Below are 17,953 nucleotides of genomic sequence, written 5' to 3'. Positions count from 1 at the left end.
TAATATAGTGCTAGTCCATTCAGAGTTAAAAAAACAACTACCTAACCTGGATCCCAAAAATGCTATTTACCCATTGCACCAGTTAATTGCGGAATGATACAGGACTCCTTAAAACATATCTCACCATATGAGGTTAAAAATCCAGGTCCTGCATCTATTTTGTTAAATGGTTTAAATTAAAGTATGAAGACCACAGCTATAAGCAGGCCAAAATAGCTAAGCTGGGAGAGCGTTAGACTGAAGATCTAAAGGTCCCTGGTTCAATCCCGGGTTTCGGCACAGTTGAGAGGTTCCTTGCTTCTAACAAAATAGGTCTTGGAATCAGCTGTAGTACTCTTTTCTCTATCAACATTTTTATCAACTGATCTACAAAATGATCAATTCAACATAGACTTTGCTTTCTGTCCTCCTTTTAAACTTTCTTCCACCTATCTTGCCTTCAGGTTTGACTATGAATGTTTTCCATTTTGTCCTTTTTTGTAAAGTAAACTCTTGTCTGCATCACATTCCACTTCCCCTTGAACACAGATGTCAGTAGTCAGATGACATTGCTTACCTACTCATGCCAAATATATCTGGGTAATATAGTGCTAGTCCATTCAGAGTTAAAAAAACAACTACCTAACCTGGATCCCAAAAATGCTATTTACCCATTGCACCAGTTAACTGGGGAATGATACAGGACTCCTTAAAACATAACCTACCATATGAGGTTAAAAATCCAGGTCCTGCATCTATTTTGTTAAATGGTTTAAATTAAAGTATGAAGACCACAGCTCTAAGCAGCCCGAAATAGCTCAGTTGGGCGAGCGTTAGACTGAAGATCTAAAGGTCCCTGGTTCAATCCCGGGTTTCGGCACAGTTGAGACGTTCCTTGCTTCTAACAAAATAGGTCTTGGGATCAGCTGTAGTTCTTTTTCTCTATTCATCAAATTTTTTCCAACTGATCTACAACACAATCAATTTAACATAGACTTTGCTTTATGTCCTCCTTCTAAACTTGCTTCCACCTCTCTTACCTTCAGGTTTGACAATGAATATTTCCCATTTCATGCTTTTTTGTAAAGTAAACTCTTGTCTGCATTACCTTCCACTTCCACTTGAACACAGATGTCAGTAGTCAGATGACATTGCTTACCTACTCATGCCAAATATATCTGGGTAATATAGTGCTAGTCCATTCAGAGTTAAAAAAACAACTACCTAACCTGGATCCAAAAAATGCTATTTACCCATTGCACCAGTTAATTGCGGAATGATACAGGACTCCTTAAAACATATCTCTACCATGTGAGGTTAAAAATCCAGGTCCTGCATCTATTTTGTTAAATGGTTTAAATTAAAGTATGAAGACCACAGCTATAAGCAGGCCGAAATAGCTCAGTTGGGAGAGCGTTAGATTGAAGATTTGAAGGTCCCTGGTTCAATCCCGGGTTTTGGCACAGTTGAGAGGTTCCTTGCTTCTAACAAAATAGGTCTTGGAATCAGCTGTAGTACTTTTTCTCTATTCATCAAATTTTTTCCAACTGATCTACAACACAATCAATTTAACATAGACTTTGCTTTATATCCTCCTTCTAAACTTGCTTCCACCTCTCTTACCTTCAGGTTTGACAATGAATATTTCCCATTTCATGCTTTTTTGTAAAGTAAACTCTTGTCTGCATTACCTTCCACTTCCCCTTGAACACAGATGTCAGTAGTCAGATGACTTTGCTTACCTACTCATGCCAAACATATCTGGGTAATATAGTGCTAGTCCATTCAGAGTTAAAAAAACAACTACCTAACCTGGATCCCAAAAATGCTATTTACCCATTGCACCAGTTAATTGCGGAATGATACAGGACTCCTTAAAACATATCTCACCATCTGAGGTTAAAAATCCAGGTCCTGCATCTGTTTTGTTAAATGGTTTAAATTAAAGTATGAAGACCACAGCTATAAGCAGGCCGAAATAGCTCAGTTGGGAGAGCGTTAGACTGAAGATGTAAAGGTCCCTGGTTCAATCCCGGGTTTCGGCACAGTTGAGAGGTTCCTTGCTTCTAACAAAATAGGTCTTGGAATCAGCTGTAGTACTTTTTTCTCTATCAACATTTTTATCAACTGATCTACAAAATGATCAATTCAACATAGACTTAGCTTTCTGTCCTCCTTTTAAACTTTCTTCCACCTATCTTGCCTTCAGGTTTGACTATGAATGTTTTCCATTTCGTCCTTTTTTGTAAAGTAAACTCTTGTCTGCATCACATTCCACTTCCCCTTGAACACAGATGTCAGTAGTCAGATGACATTGCTTACCTACTCATGCCAAATATATCTGGGTAATATAGTGCTAGTCCATTCAGAGTTAAAAAAACAACTACCTAACCTGGATCCCAAAAATGCTATTTACCCATTACACCAGTTAACTGGGGAATGATACAGGACTCCTTAAAACATATCTCTACCATATGAGGTTAAAAATCCAGGTCCTGCATCTATTTTGTTAAATGGTTCAAATTAAAGTATGAAGACCCCAGCTATCAGAAGGCAGAAATAGCTCAGTTGGGAGAGCGTTAGACTGAAGATCTAAAGGTGCCTCGTTCAATCCCGGGTTTCGGCACAGATGAGAGGTTCCTTGCTTCTAACAAAATAGGTCTTGGAATCAGCTGTAGTACTTTTTCTCTATTAACATTTTTATCAACTGATCTACAAAATGATCAATTCAACATAGACTTTGCTTTCTGTCCTCCTTTTAAACTTTCTTCCACCTATCTTGCCTTCCGGTTTGACTATGAATGTTTTCCATTTCGTCCTTTTTTGTAAAGTAAACTCTTGTCTGCATCACATTCCACTTCCCCTTGAACACAGATGTCAGTAGTCAGATGACATTGCTTACCTACTCATGCCAAATATATCTGGGTAATATAGTGCTAGTCCATTCAGAGTTAAAAAAACAACTACCTAACCTGGATCCCAAAAATGCTATTTACCCATTACACCAGTTAACTGGGGAATGATACAGGACTCCTTAAAACATATCTCTACCATATGAGGTTAAAAATCCAGGTCCTGCATCTATTTTGTTAAATGGTTCAAATTAAAGTATGAAGACCCCAGCTATCAGAAGGCCGAAATAGCTCAGTTGGGAGAGCGTTAGACTGAAGATCTAAAGGTCCCGGGTTTCGGCACAGGTGAGGCGTTCCTTGCTTCTAACAAAATAGGTCTTGGAATCAGCTGTAGTACTTTTTCTCTATTCATCAAATTTTTTCCAACTGATCTACAACACAATCAATTTAACATAGACTTTGCTTTATGTCCTCCTTCTAAACTTGCTTCCACCTCTCTTATCTTCAGGTTTGACAATGAATATTTCCCATTTCATGCTTTTTTGTAAAGTAAACTCTTGTCTGCATTACCTTCCACTTCCCCTTGAACACAGATGTCAGTAGTCAGATGACATTGCTTACCTACTCATGCCAAATATATCTGGATAATATAGTGCTAGTCCATTCAGAGTTAAAAAAACAACTACCTAACCTGGATCCAAAAAATGCTATTTTCCCATTGTACCAGTTAATTGCGGAATGATACAGGACTCCTTAAAACATATCTCTACCATATGAGGTTAAAAATCCAGGTCCTGCATCTATTTTGTTAAATGGTTTAAATTAAAGTATGAAGACCACAGCTATAAGCAGGCCGAAATAGCTCAGTTGGGAGAGCGTTAGACTGAAGATCTAAAGGTCCCTGGTTCAATCCCGGGTTTCGGCACAGTTGAGAGGTTCCTTGCTTCTAACAAAATAGGTCTTGGAATCAGCTGTAGTACTTTTTCTCTATTAACATTTTTATCAACTGATCTACAAAATGATCAATTCAACATAGACTTTGCTTTCTGTCCTCCTTTTAAACTTTCTTCCACCTATCTTGCCTTCCGGTTTGACTATGAATGTTTTCCATTTCGTCCTTTTTTGTAAAGTAAACTCTTGTCTGCATCACATTCCACTTCCCCTTGAACACAGATGTCAGTAGTCAGATGACATTGCTTACCTACTCATGCCAAATATATCTGGGTAAAATAGTGCTAGTCCATTCAGAGTTAAAAAAACAACTACCTAACCTGGATCCAAAAAATGCTATTTACCCATTGTACCAGTTAATTGCGGAATGATACAGGACTCCTTAAAACATATCTCTACCATATGAGGTCAAAAATCCAGGTCCTGCATCTATTTTGTTAAATGGTTTAAATTAAAGTATGAAGACCACAGCTATAAGCAGGCCGAAATAGCTCAGTTGGGAGAGCGTTAGACTGAAGATCTAAAGGTCCCTGGTTCAATCCCGGGTTTCGGCACAGTTGAGAGGTTCCTTGCTTCTAAAAAAATAGGTCTTGGAATCAGCTGTAGTACTTTTTCTCTATTCATCAAATTTTTTCCAACTGATCTACAACACAATCAATTTAACATAGACTTTGCTTTATGTCCTCCTTCTAAACTTGCTTCCACCTCTCTTACCTTCAGGTTTGACAATGAATATTTCCCATTTCATGCTTTTTTGTAAAGTAAACTCTTGTCTGCATTACCTTCCACCTCCCCTTGAATACAGATGTCAGTAGTCAGATGACATTGCTTACCTACTCATGCCAAATATATCTGGGTAATATAGTGCTAGTCCATTCAGAGTTAAAAAAACAAGTACCTAACCTGGATCCCAAAACTGCAATTTGCCCATTGCACCAGTTAATTGCGGAATGATACAGGACTCCTTAAAACATATCTCTACCATATGAGGTTAAAAATCCAGGTCCTGCATCTATTTTGTCAAATGGTTTAAATTAGAGTATGAAGACCACAGCTATAAGCTGGCCGCTATAGCTCAGTTGGGAGAGCGTTAGACTCTAGATCTAAAGGTCCCTGGTTCCATCCCGGGTTTCGGCACAGTTGAGAGGTTCCTTGCTTCTAACAAAATAGGTCTTGGAATCAGCTGTAGTACTTTTTTCTCTATCAACATTTTTATCAACTGATCTACAAAATGATCAATTCAACATAGACTTTGCTTTCTGTCCTCCTTTTAAACTTTCTTCCACCTATCTTGCCTTCAGGTTTGACAATGAATGTTTCCCATTTAGTCCTTTTTTGTAAAGTAAACTCTTGTCTGCATCACATTCCACTTCCCCTTGAACACAGATGTCAGTAGTCAGATGACATTGCTTACCTACTCATGCCAAATATATCTAGGTAATATAGTGCTAGTCCATTCAGAGTTAAAAAAACAACTACCTAACCTGGATCCCAAAAATGCTATTTACCCATTGCACCAGTTAACTGGGGAATGATACAGGACTCCTTAAAACATATCTCTACCATATGAGGTTAAAAATCCAGGTCCTGCATCTATTTTGTTAAATGGTTTAAATTAAAGTATGAAGACCACAGCTATAAGCAGGCCGAAATAGCTCAGTTGGGAGAGTGTTAGACTGAAGATCTAAAGGTCCCTGGTTCAATCCCGGGTTTCGGCACAGTTGAGAGGTTCCTTGCTTCTAACAAAATAGGTCTTGGAATCAGCTGTTGTACTTTTTCTCTATTCATCAAATTTTTTCCAACTGATCTACAACACAATCAATTTAACATAGACTTTGCTTTATGTCCTCCTTCTAAACTTGCTTCCACCTCTCTTACCTTCAGGTTTGACAATGAATATTTCCCATTTCATGCTTTTTTGTAAAGTAAACTCTTGTCTGCATAACCTTCCACCTCCCCTTGAATACAGATGTCAGTAGTCAGATGACATTGCTTACCTACTCATGCCAAATATATCTGGGTAATATAGTGCTAGTCCATTCAGAGTTAAAAAAACAACTACCTAACCTGGATCCCAAAACTGCTATTTGCCCATTGCACCAGTTAATTGCGGAATGATACAGGACTCCTTATAACATATCTCTACCATATGAGGTTAAAAACTCCAGGTCCTGCATCTATTTTGTTAAATGGTTTAAATTAAAGTATGAAGACCACAGCTATAAGCAGGCCGCAATAGCTCAGTTGGGAGAGCGTTAGACTGAAGATCTAAAGGTCCCTGGTTCAATCCCGGGTTTTGGCACAGTGGAGAGGTTCCTTGCTTCTAACAAAATAGGTCTTGGAATAAGCTGTAGTACTTTTTTCTCTATCAACATTTTTATCAACTGATCTACAAAATGATCAATTCAACATAGACTTTGCTTTCTGTCCTCTTTTTAAACTTTCTTCCACCTATCTTGCCTTCAGGTGTGACAATGAATGTTTCCCATTTCGTCCTTTTTTGTAAAGTAAACTCTTGTCTGCATCACATTCCACTTCCCCTTGAACACAGATGTCAGTAGTCAGATGACATTGCTTACCTACTCATGCCAAATATATCTAGGTAATATAGTGCTAGTCCATTCAGAGTTAAAAAAACAACTACCTAACCTGGATCCCAAAAATGCTATTTACCCATTGCACCAGTTAACTGGGGAATGGTATAGGACTCCTTAAAACATATCTCTACCATATGAGGTTAAAAATCCAGGTCCTGCATCTATTTTGTTAAATGGTTCAAATTAAAGTATGAAGACCACAGCTATGAGAAGGCCGAAATAGCTCAGTTTGGAGAGCATTAGACTGAAGATCTAAAGGTCCCTGGTTCAATCCTGGGTTTCGGCACAGTTGAGAGGTTCCTTGCTTCAAGCAAAATAGGTCTTGGAATCAGCTGTAGAACTTTTTCTCTATTCATCAAATTTTTTCCAACTGATCTACAACACAATCAATTCAACATAGACTTTGCTTTATATCCTCCTTCTAAACTTGCTTCCACCTCTCTTACCTTCAGGTTTGACAATGAATATTTCCCATTTCATGCTTTTTTGTAAAGTAAACTCTTGTCTGCATTACCTTCCACCTCCCCTTGAATACAGATGTCAGTAGTCAGATGACATTGCTTACCTACTCATGCCAAATATATCTGGGTAATATAGTGCTAGTCCATTCAGAGTTAAAAAAACAACTACCTAACCTGGATCCCAAAACTGCTATTTGCCCATTGCACCAGTTAATTGCGGAATGATACAGGACTCCTTAAAACATATCTCTACCATATGAGGTTAAAAACTCCAGGTCCTGCATCTATTTTGTTAAATGGTTTAAATTAAAGTATGAAGACCACAGCTATAAGCAGGCCGCAATAGCTCAGTTGCGAGAGCGTTAGACTGAAGATCTAAAGGTCCCTGGTTCAATCCCGGGTTTCGGCACAGTTGAGAGGTTCCTTGCTTCTAACAAAATAGGTCTTGGGATAAGCTGTAGTACTTTTTTCTCTATCAACATTTTTATCAACTGATCTACAAAATGATCAATTCAACATAGACTTTGCTTTCTGTCCTCTTTTTAAACTTTCTTCCACCTATCTTGCCTTCAGGTTTGACAATGAATGTTTCCCATTTCGTCCTTTTTTGTAAAGTAAACTCTTGTCTGCATCACATTCCACTTCCCCTTGAACACAGATGTCAGTAGTCAGATGACATTGCTTACCTACTCATGCCAAATATATCTAGGTAATATAGTGCTAGTCCATTCAGAGTTAAAAAAACAACTACCTAACCTGGATCCCAAAAATGCTATTTACCCATTGCACCAGTTAATTGCGGAATGATACAGGACTCCTTAAAACATATCTCACCATATGAGGTTAAAAATCCAGGTCCTGCATCTGTTTTATTAAATGGTTTAAATTAAAGTATGAAGACCACAGCTATAAGCAGGCCGAAATAGCTCAGTTGGGAGAGCGTTAGACTGAAGATCTAAAAGTCCCTGGTTCAATCCCGGGTTTCGGCACAGTTGAGAGGTTCCTTGCTTCTAACAAAATAGGTCTTGGAATCAGCTGTAGTACTTTTTTCTCTATCAACATTTTTATCAACTGATCTACAAAATGATCAATTCAACATAGACTTTGCTTTCTGTCCTCCTTTTAAACTTTCTTCCACCTATCTTGCCTTCAGGTTTGACTATGAATGTTTTCCATTTCGTCCTTTTTTGTAAAGTAAACTCTTGTCTGCATCACATTCCACTTCCCCTTGAACACAGATGTCAGTAGTCAGATGACATTGCTTACCTACTCATGCCAAATATATCTGGGTAATATAGTGCTAGTCCATTCAGAGTTAAAAAAACAACTACCTAACCTGGATCCCAAAAATGCTATTTACCCATTGCACCAGTTAACTGGGGAATGATACAGGACTCCTTAAAACATATCTCTACCATATGAGGTTAAAAATCCAGGTCCTGCATCTATTTTGTTAAATGGTTCAAATTAAAGTATGAAGACCCCAGCTATCAGAAGGCCGAAATAGCTCAGTTGGGAGAGCGTTAGACTGAAGATCTAAAGGTCCCTGGTTCAATCCCGGGTTTCGGCACAGTTGAGAGGTTCCTTGCTTCTAACAAAATAGGTCTTGGAATCAGCTGTAGTACTTTTTCTCTATTAACATTTTTATCAACTGATCTACAAAATGATCAATTCAACATAGACTTTGCTTTCTGTCCTCCTTTTAAACTTTCTTCCACCTATCTTGCCTTCCGGTTTGACTATGAATGTTTTCCATTTCGTCCTTTTTTGTAAAGTAAACTCTTGTCTGCATCACATTCCACTTCCCCTTGAACACAGATGTCAGTAGTCAGATGACATTGCTTACCTACTCATGCCAAATATATTTGGGTAATATAGTGCTAGTCCATTCAGAGTTAAAAAAACAACTACCTAACCTGGATCCCAAAAATGCTATTTACCCATTGCACCAGTTAACTGGGGAATGATACAGGACTCCTTAAAACATATCTCTACCATATGAGGTTAAAAATCCAGGTCCTGCATCTATTTTGTTAAATGGTTCAAATTAAAGTATGAAGACCCCAGCTATCAGAAGGCCGAAATAGCTCAGTTGGGAGAGCGTTAGACTGAAGATCTAAAGGTCCCTGGTTCAATCCCGGGTTTCGGCACAGTTGAGACGTTCCTTGCTTCTAACAAAATAGGTCTTGGAATCAGCTGTAGTACTTTTTCTCTATTCATCCAATTTTTTCCAACTGATCTACAACACAATCAATTTAACATAGACTTTGCTTTATGTCCTCCTTCTAAACTTGCTTCCACCTCTCTTATCTTCAGGTTTGACAATGAATATTTCCCATTTCATGCTTTTTTGTAAAGTAAACCCTTGTCTGCATTACCTTCCACTTCCCCTTGAACACAGATGTCAATAGTCAGATGACATTGCTTACCTACTCATGCCAAATATATCTGGATAATATAGTGCTAGTCCATTCAGAGTTAAAAAAACAACTACCTAACCTGGATCCAAAAAATGCTATTTACCCATTGTACCAGTTAATTGCGGAATGATACAGGACTCCTTAAAACATATCTCTACCATATGAGGTTAAAAATCCAGGTCCTGCATCTATTTTGTTAAATGGTTTAAATTAAAGTATGAAGACCACAGCTATAAGCAGGCCGAAATAGCTCAGTTGGGAGAGCGTTAGACTGAAGATCTAAAGGTCCCTGGTTCAATCCCGGGTTTCGGCACAGTTGAGAGGTTCCTTGCTTCTAAAAAAATAGGTCTTGGAATCAGCTGTAGTACTTTTTCTCTATTCATCAAATTTTTTCCAACTGATCTACAACACAATCAATTTAACATAGACTTTGCTTTATGTCCTCCTTCTAAACTTGCTTCCACCTCTCTTACCTTCAGGTTTGACAATGAATATTTCCCATTTCATGCTTTTTTGTAAAGTAAACTCTTGTCTGCATTACCTTCCACCTCCCCTTGAATACAGATGTCAGTAGTCAGATGACATTGCTTACCTACTCATGCCAAATATATCTGGGTAATATAGTGCTAGTCCATTCAGAGTTAAAAAAACAACTACCTAACCTGGATCCCAAAACTGCAATTTGCCCATTGCACCAGTTAATTGCGGAATGATACAGGACTCCTTAAAACATATCTCTACCATATGAGGTTAAAAATCCAGGTCCTGCATCTATTTTGTTAAATGGTTTAAATTAGAGTATGAAGACCACAGCTATAACTTGGCCGCTATAGCTCAGTTGGGAGAGCGTTAGACTCTAGATCTAAAGGTCCCTGGTTCCATCCCGGGTTTCGGCACAGTTGAGAGGTTCCTTGCTTCTAACAAAATAGGTCTTGGAATTAGCTGTAGTACTTTTTTCTCTATCAACATTTTTATCAACTGATCTACAAAATGATCAATTCAACATAGACTTTGCTTTCTGTCCTCCTTTTAAACTTTCTTCCACCTATCTTGCCTTCAGGTTTGACAATGAATGTTTCCCATTTAGTCCTTTTTTGTAAAGTAAACTCTTGTCTGCATCACATTCCACTTCCCCTTGAACACAGATGTCAATAGTCAGATGACATTGCTTACCTACTCATGCCAAATATATCTAGGTAATATAGTGCTAGTCCATTCAGAGTTAAAAAAACAACTACCTAACCTGGATCCAAAAAATGCTATTTACCCATTGTACCAGTTAATTGCGGAATGATACAGGACTCCTTAAAACATATCTCTACCATATGAGGTTAAAAATCCAGGTCCTGCATCTATTTTGTTAAATGGTTTAAATTAAAGTATGAAGACCACGGCTATAAGCAGGCCGAAATAGCTCAGTTGGGAGAGCGTTAGACTGAAGATCTAAAGGTCCCTGGTTCAATCCCGGGTTTCGGCACAGTTGAGAGGTTCCTTGCTTCTAACAAAATAGGTCTTGGAATCAGCTGTAGTACTTTTTCTCTATTCATCAAATTTTTTCCAACTGATCTACAACACAATCAATTTAACATAGACTTTGCTTTATGTCCTCCTTCTAAACTTGCTTCCACCTCTCTTACCTTCAGGTTTGACAATGAATATTTCCCATTTCATGCTTTTTTGTAAAGTAAACTCTTGTCTGCATTACCTTCCACCTCCCCTTGAATACAGATGTCAGTAGTCAGATGACATTGCTTACCTACTCATGCCAAATATATCTGGGTAATATAGTGCTAGTCCATTCAGAGTTAAAAAAACAACTACCTAACCTGGATCCCAAAACTGCAATTTGCCCATTGCACCAGTTAATTGCGGAATGATACAGGACTCCTTAAAACATATCTCTACCATATGAGGTTAAAAATCCAGGTCCTGCATCTATTTTGTTAAATGGTTTAAATTAAAGTATGAAGACCACAGCTATAAGCAGGCCGCAATAGCTCAGTTGGGAGAGCGTTAGACTGAAGATCTAAAGGTCCCTGGTTCAATCCCGGGTTTCGGCACAGTTGAGAGGTTCCTTGCTTCTAACAAAATAGGTCTTGGAATAAGCTGTAGGACTTTTTTCTCTATTAACATTTTTATCAACTGTTCTACAAAATGATCAATTCAACATAGACTTTGCTTTCTGTCCTCTTTTTAAACTTTCTTCCACCTATCTTGCCTTCAGGTTTGACAATGAATGTTTCCCATTTCGTCCTTTTTTGTAAAGTAAACTCTTGTCTGCATCACATTCCACTTCCCCTTGAACACAGATGTCAGTAGTCAGATGACATTGCTTACCTACTCATGCCAAATATATCTAGGTAATATAGTGCTAGTCCATTCAGAGTTAAAAAAACAACAACCTAACCTGGATCCCAAAAATGCTATTTACCCATTGCACCAGTTAACTGGGGAATGGTACAGGACTCCTTAAAACATATCTCTACCATATGAGGTTAAAAATCCAGGTCCTGCATCTATTTTGTTAAATGGTTCAAATTAAAGTATGAAGACCACAGCTATGAGAAGGCCGACATAGCTCAGTTTGGAGAGCGTTAGACTGAAGATCTAAAGGTCCCTGGTTCAATCCTGGGTTTCGGCACAGTTGAGAGGTTCCTTGCTTCTAGAAAAATAGGTCTAGGAATCAGCTGTAGAACTTTTTCTCTATTCATCAAATTTTTTCCAACTGATCTACAACACAATCAATTTAACATAGACTTTGCTTTATATCCTCCTTCTAAACTTGCTTCCACCTCTCTTACCTTCAGGTTTGACAATGAATATTTCCCATTTCATGCATTTTTGTAAAGTAAACTCTTGTCTGCATTACCTTCCACTTCCCCTTGAACACAGATGTCAGTAGTCAGATGACATTGCTTACCTACTCATGCCAAATATATCTGGGTAATATAGTGCTAGTCCATTCAGAGTTAAAAAAACAACTACCTAACCTGGATCCCAAAAATGCTATTTACCCATTGCACCCGTTAATTGCGGAATGATACAGGACTCCTTAAAACATATCTCACCATATGAGGTTAAAAATCCAGGTCCTGCATCTATTTTGTTAAATGGTTTAAATTAAAGTATGAAGACCACAGCTGTAAGCAGCCTGAAATAGCTAAGTTGGGAGAGCGTTAGACTGAAGATCTAAAGGTCCCTGGTTCAATCCCGGGTTTCGGCACAGTTGAGAGGTTCCTTGCTTCTAACAAAATAGGTCTTGGAATCAGCTGTAGTACTTTTTTCTCTATCAACATTTTTATCAACTGATCTACAAAATGATCAATTCAACATAGACTTTGCTTTCTGTCCTCCTTTTAAACTTTCTTCCACCTATCTTGCCTTCAGGTTTGACTATGAATGTTTTCCATTTCGTCCTTTTTTGTAAAGTAAACTCTTGTCTGCATCACATTCCACTTCCCCTTGAACACAGATGTCAGTAGTCAGATGACATTGCTTACCTACTCATGCCAAATATATCTGGGTAATATAGTGCTAGTCCATTCAGAGTTAAAAAAACAACTACCTAACCTGGATCCCAAAAATGCTATTTACCCATTGCACCAGTTAACTGGGGAATGATACAGGACTCCCTAAAACATACCTCTACCATATGAGGTTAAAAATCCAGGTCCTGCATCTATTTTGTTAAATGGTTCAAATTAAAGTATGAAGACCCCAGCTATCAGAAGGCCGAAATAGCTCAGTTGGGAGAGCGTTAGTCTGAAGATCTAAAGGTCCCTGGTTCAATCCCGGGTTTTGGCACAGTTGAGAGGTTCCTTGCTTCTAACAAATAGGTCTTGGAATCAGCTGTAGTACTTTTTTCCCTATTAACATTTTTATCAACTGATCTACAAAATGATCAATTCAACAGAGACTTTGCTTTATGTCCTCCTTCTAAACTTGCTTCCACCTCTCTTACCTTCAGGTTTGACAATGAATATTTCCCATTTCATGCTTTTTTGTAAAGTAAACTCTTGTCTGCATTACCTTCCACCTCCCCTTGAATACAGATGTCAGTAGTCAGATGACATTGCTTACCTACTCATGCCAAATATATCTGGGTAATATAGTGCTAGTCCATTCAGAGTTAAAAAAACAACTACCTAACCTGGATCCCAAAACTGCTATTTGCCCATTGCACCAGTTAATTGCGGAATGATACAGGACTCCCCTTAAAACATATCTCTACCATATGAGGTTAAAAATCCAGGTCCTGCATCTATTTTGTTAAATAGTTTAAATTAAAATATGAAGACCACAGCTATAAGCAGGCCGAAATAGCTGAGTTGGAAGAGCGTTAGACTGAAGATCTAAAGGTCCCTGGTTCCATCCCGGGTTTCGGCACAGTTGAGAGGTTCCTTGCTTCTAACAAAATAGGTCTTGGAATCAGCTGTAGTACTTTTTTCTCTATCAACATTTTTATCAACTGATCTACAAAATGATCAATTCAACATAGACTTTGCTTTCTGTCCTCCTTTTAAACTTTCTTCCACCTATCTTGCCTTCAGGTTTGACAATGAATGTTTCCCATTTCGTCCTTTTTTGTAAAGTAAACTCTTGTCTGCATCACATTCCACTTCCCCTTGAACACAGATGTCAGTAGTCAGATGACATTGCTTACCTACTCATGCCAAATATATCTAGGTAATATAGTGCTAGTCCATTCAGAGTTAAAAAAACAACTACCTAACCTGGATCCCAAAAATGCTATTTACCCATTGCACCAGTTAACTGGGGAATTATACAGGACTCCTTAAAACATATCTCTACCATATGAGGGTAAAAATCCAGGTCCTGCATCTATTTTGTTAAATGGTTTAAATTAAAGTATGAAGACACCAGCTATAAGCAGGCCGAAATAGCTCAGTTGGGAGAGCGTTAGACTGAAGATCTAAAGGTCCCTGGTTTAATCCCGGGTTTCGGCACAGTTGAGAGGTTCCTTGCTTCTAACAAAATAGGTCTTGGAATCAGCTGTAGTACTTTTTCTCTATTCATCAATTTTTTCCAACTGATCTACAACACAATCAATTTAACATAGACTTTGCTTTATGTCCTCCTTCTAAACTTGCTTCCACCTCTCTTACCTTCAGGTTTGACAATGAATATTTCCCATTTCATGCTTTTTTGTAAAGTAAACTCTTGTCTGCATTACCTTCCACCTCCCCTTGAATACAGATGTCAGTAGTCAGATGACATTGCTTACCTACTCATGCCAAATATATCTGGGTAATATAGTGCTAGTCCATTCAGAGTTAAAAAAACAACTACCTAACCTGGATCCCAAAACTGCTATTTGCCCATTGCACCAGTTAATTGCGGAATGATACAGGACTCCTTAAACATATCTCTACCATATGAGGTTAAAAATCCAGGTCCTGCATCTATTTTGTTAAATGGTTTAAATTAAAGTATGAAGACCACAGCTATAAGCAGGCCGCAATAGCTCAGTTGGGAGAGCGTTAGACTGAAGATCTAAAGGTCCCTGGTTCAATCCTGGGTTTCGGCACAGTTGAGAGGTTCCTTGCTTCTAACAAAATAGGTCTTGGAATCAGCTGTAGTACTTTTTTCTCTATCAACATTTTTATCAACTGATCTACAAAATGATCAATTCAACATAGACTTTGCTTTCTGTCCTCCTTTTAAACTTTCTTCCACCTATCTTGCCTTCAGGTTTGACAATGAATGTTTCCCATTTCGTCCTTTTTTGTAAAGTAAACTCTTGTCTGCATCACATTCCACTTCCCCTTGAACACAGATGTCAGTAGTCAGATGACATTGCTTACCTACTCATGCCAAATATATCTAGGTAATATAGTGCTAGTCCATTTCGAGTTAAAAAAACAACTACCTAACCTGGATCCCAAAAATGCTATTTACCCATTGCACCAGTTAACTGGGGAATGATACAGGACTCCTTAAAACATATCTCTACCATATGAGGTTAAAAATCCAGGTCCTGCATCTATTTTGTTAAATGGTTTAAATTAAAGTATGAAGACCACAGCTATAAGCAGGCCGAAATAGCTCAGTTGGGAGAGCGTTAGACTGAAGATCTAAAGGTCCCTGATTCAATCCCGGGTTTCGGCACAGTTGAGAGGTTCCTTGCTTCTAACAAAATAGGTCTTGGAATCAGCTGTAGTACTTTTTCTCTATTCATCAAATTTTTTCCAACTGATCTACAACACAATCAATTTAACATAGACTTTGCTTTATGTACTCCTTCTAAACTTGCTTCCACCTCTCTTACCTTCAGGTTTGACAATGAATATTTCCCATTTCATGCTTTTTTGTAAAGTAAACTCTTGTCTGCATTACCTTCCACTTCCCCTTGAACACAGATGTCAGTAGTCAGATGACATTGCTTACCTACTCATGCCAAATATATCTGGGTAATATAGTGCTAGTCCATTCAGAGTTAAAAAAACAACTACCTAACCTGGATCCCAAAAATGCTATTTACCCATTGCACCAGTTAATTGCGGAATGATACAGGACTCCTTAAAACATATCTCACCATATGAGGTTAAAAATCCAGGTCCTGCATCTATTTTGTTAAATGGTTTAAATTAAAGTATGAAGACCACAGCTATAAGCAGGCCAAAATAGCTAAGCTGGGAGAGCGTTAGACTGAAGATCTAAAGGTCCCTGGTTCAATCCCGGGTTTCGGCACAGTTGAGAGGTTCCTTGCTTCTAACAAAATAGGTCTTGGAATCAGCTGTAGTACTCTTTTCTCTATCAACATTTTTATCAACTGATCTACAAAATGATCAATTCAACATAGACTTTGCTTTCTGTCCTCCTTTTAAACTTTCTTCCACCTATCTTGCCTTCAGGTTTGACTATGAATGTTTTCCATTTTGTCCTTTTTTGTAAAGTAAACTCTTGTCTGCATCACATTCCACTTCCCCTTGAACACAGATGTCAGTAGTCAGATGACATTGCTTACCTACTCATGCCAAATATATCTGGGTAATATAGTGCTAGTCCATTCAGAGTTAAAAAAACAACTACCTAACCTGGATCCCAAAAATGCTATTTACCCATTGCACCAGTTAACTGGGGAATGATACAGGACTCCTTAAAACATATCTCTACCATATGAGGTTAAAAATCCAGGTCCTGCATCTATTTTGTTAAATGGTTCAAATTAAAGTATGAAGACCCCAGCTATCAGAAGGCCGACATAGCTCAGTTTGGAGAGCGTTAGACTGAAGATCTAAAGGTCCCTGGTTCAATCCTGGGTTTCGGCACAGTTGAGAGGTTCCTTGCTTCTAGAAAAATAGGTCTTGGAATCAGCTGTAGAACTTTTTCTCTATTCATCAAATTTTTTCCAACTGATCTACAACACAATCAATTTAACATAGACTTTGCTTTATATCCTCCTTCTAAACTTGCTTCCACCTCTCTTACCTTCAGGTTTGACAATGAATATTTCCCATTTCATGCATTTTTGTAAAGTAAACTCTTGTCTGCATTACCTTCCACTTCCCCTTGAACACAGATGTCAGTAGTCAGATGACATTGCTTACCTACTCATGCCAAATATATCTGGGTAATATAGTGCTAGTCCATTCAGAGTTAAAAAAACAACTACCTAACCTGGATCCCAAAAATGCTATTTACCCATTGCACCAGTTAATTGCGGAATGATACAGGACTCCTTAAAACATATCTCACCATATGAGGTTAAAAATCCAGGTCCTGCATCTATTTTGTTAAATGGTTTAAATTAAAGTATGAAGACCACAGCTGTAAGCAGCCTGAAATAGCTAAGTTGGGAGAGCGTTAGACTGAAGATCTAAAGGTCCCTGGTTCAATCCCGGGTTTCGGCACAGTTGAGAGGTTCCTTGCTTCTAACAAAATAGGTCTTGGAATCAGCTGTAGTACTTTTTTCTCTATCAACATTTTTATCAACTGATCTACAAAATGATCAATTCAACATGGACTTTGCTTCCTGTCCTCCTTTTAAACTTTCTTCCACCTATCTTGCCTTCAGGTTTGACTATGAATGTTTTCCATTTCGTCCTTTTTTGTAAAGTAAACTCTTGTCTGCATCACATTCCACTTCCCCTTGAACACAGATGTCAGTAGTCAGATGACATTGCTTACCTACTCATGCCAAATATATCTGGGTAATATAGTGCTAGTCCATTCAGAGTTAAAAAAACAACTACCTAACCTGGATCCCAAAAATGCTATTTACCCATTGCACCAGTTAACTGGGGAATGATACAGGACTCCCTAAAACATATCTCTACCATATGAGGTTAAAAATCCAGGTCCTGCATCTATTTTGTTAAATGGTTCAAATTAAAGTATGAAGACCCCAGCTATCAGAAGGCCGAAATAGCTCAGTTGGGGGAGCGTTAGACTGAAGATCTAAAGGTCCCTGGTTCAATCCCGGGTTTCGGCACAGTTGAGAGGTTCCTTGCTTCTAACAAATAGGTCTTGGAATCAGCTGTAGTACTTTTTTCTCTATTAACATTTTTATCAACTGATCTACAAAATGATCAATTCAACATAGACTTTGCTTTCTGTCCTCCTTTTAAACTTTCTTCCACCTATCTTGCCTTCAGGTTTGACTATGAATGTTTTCCATTTCGTCCTTTTTTGTAAAGTAAACTCTTGTCTGCATCACATTCCACTTCCCC

General features: G+C 38.2%; 6 non-coding genes across 6 annotated transcripts; all 6 read left to right on the top strand.

Annotated features, from left to right (window-relative positions):
• The first annotated feature begins 3,683 nt into the window (after nt 1-3,683).
• On the top strand, nt 3,684-3,756 carry TRNAF-GAA (transfer RNA phenylalanine (anticodon GAA)). The gene has a single exon. It is a non-coding gene; the product is annotated as a tRNA-Phe (tRNA).
• Nucleotides 3,757-4,263: 507 nt separating this feature from the next.
• On the top strand, nt 4,264-4,336 carry TRNAF-GAA (transfer RNA phenylalanine (anticodon GAA)). Its single transcript has one exon. It is a non-coding gene; the product is annotated as a tRNA-Phe (tRNA).
• Nucleotides 4,337-8,337: 4,001 nt separating this feature from the next.
• On the top strand, nt 8,338-8,410 carry TRNAF-GAA (transfer RNA phenylalanine (anticodon GAA)). Its single transcript has one exon. It is a non-coding gene; the product is annotated as a tRNA-Phe (tRNA).
• Nucleotides 8,411-8,917: 507 nt separating this feature from the next.
• On the top strand, nt 8,918-8,990 carry TRNAF-GAA (transfer RNA phenylalanine (anticodon GAA)). The gene has a single exon. It is a non-coding gene; the product is annotated as a tRNA-Phe (tRNA).
• A 510-nt stretch (nt 8,991-9,500) lies between these two features.
• TRNAF-GAA (transfer RNA phenylalanine (anticodon GAA)) lies at nt 9,501-9,573 on the top strand. The gene has a single exon. It is a non-coding gene; the product is annotated as a tRNA-Phe (tRNA).
• Nucleotides 9,574-10,664: 1,091 nt separating this feature from the next.
• TRNAF-GAA (transfer RNA phenylalanine (anticodon GAA)) lies at nt 10,665-10,737 on the top strand. The gene has a single exon. It is a non-coding gene; the product is annotated as a tRNA-Phe (tRNA).
• Nucleotides 10,738-17,953: the final 7,216 nt, after the last annotated feature.

Source organism: Lissotriton vulgaris, chromosome 8, assembly GCF_964263255.1.
Source record: "Lissotriton vulgaris chromosome 8, aLisVul1.2, whole genome shotgun sequence".
NCBI lineage: Eukaryota > Metazoa > Chordata > Amphibia > Caudata > Salamandridae > Lissotriton > Lissotriton vulgaris.
The sequence above is the reverse complement of the archived record's forward strand: the minus strand, read 5'-3'. Positions and strand labels throughout refer to the sequence as shown.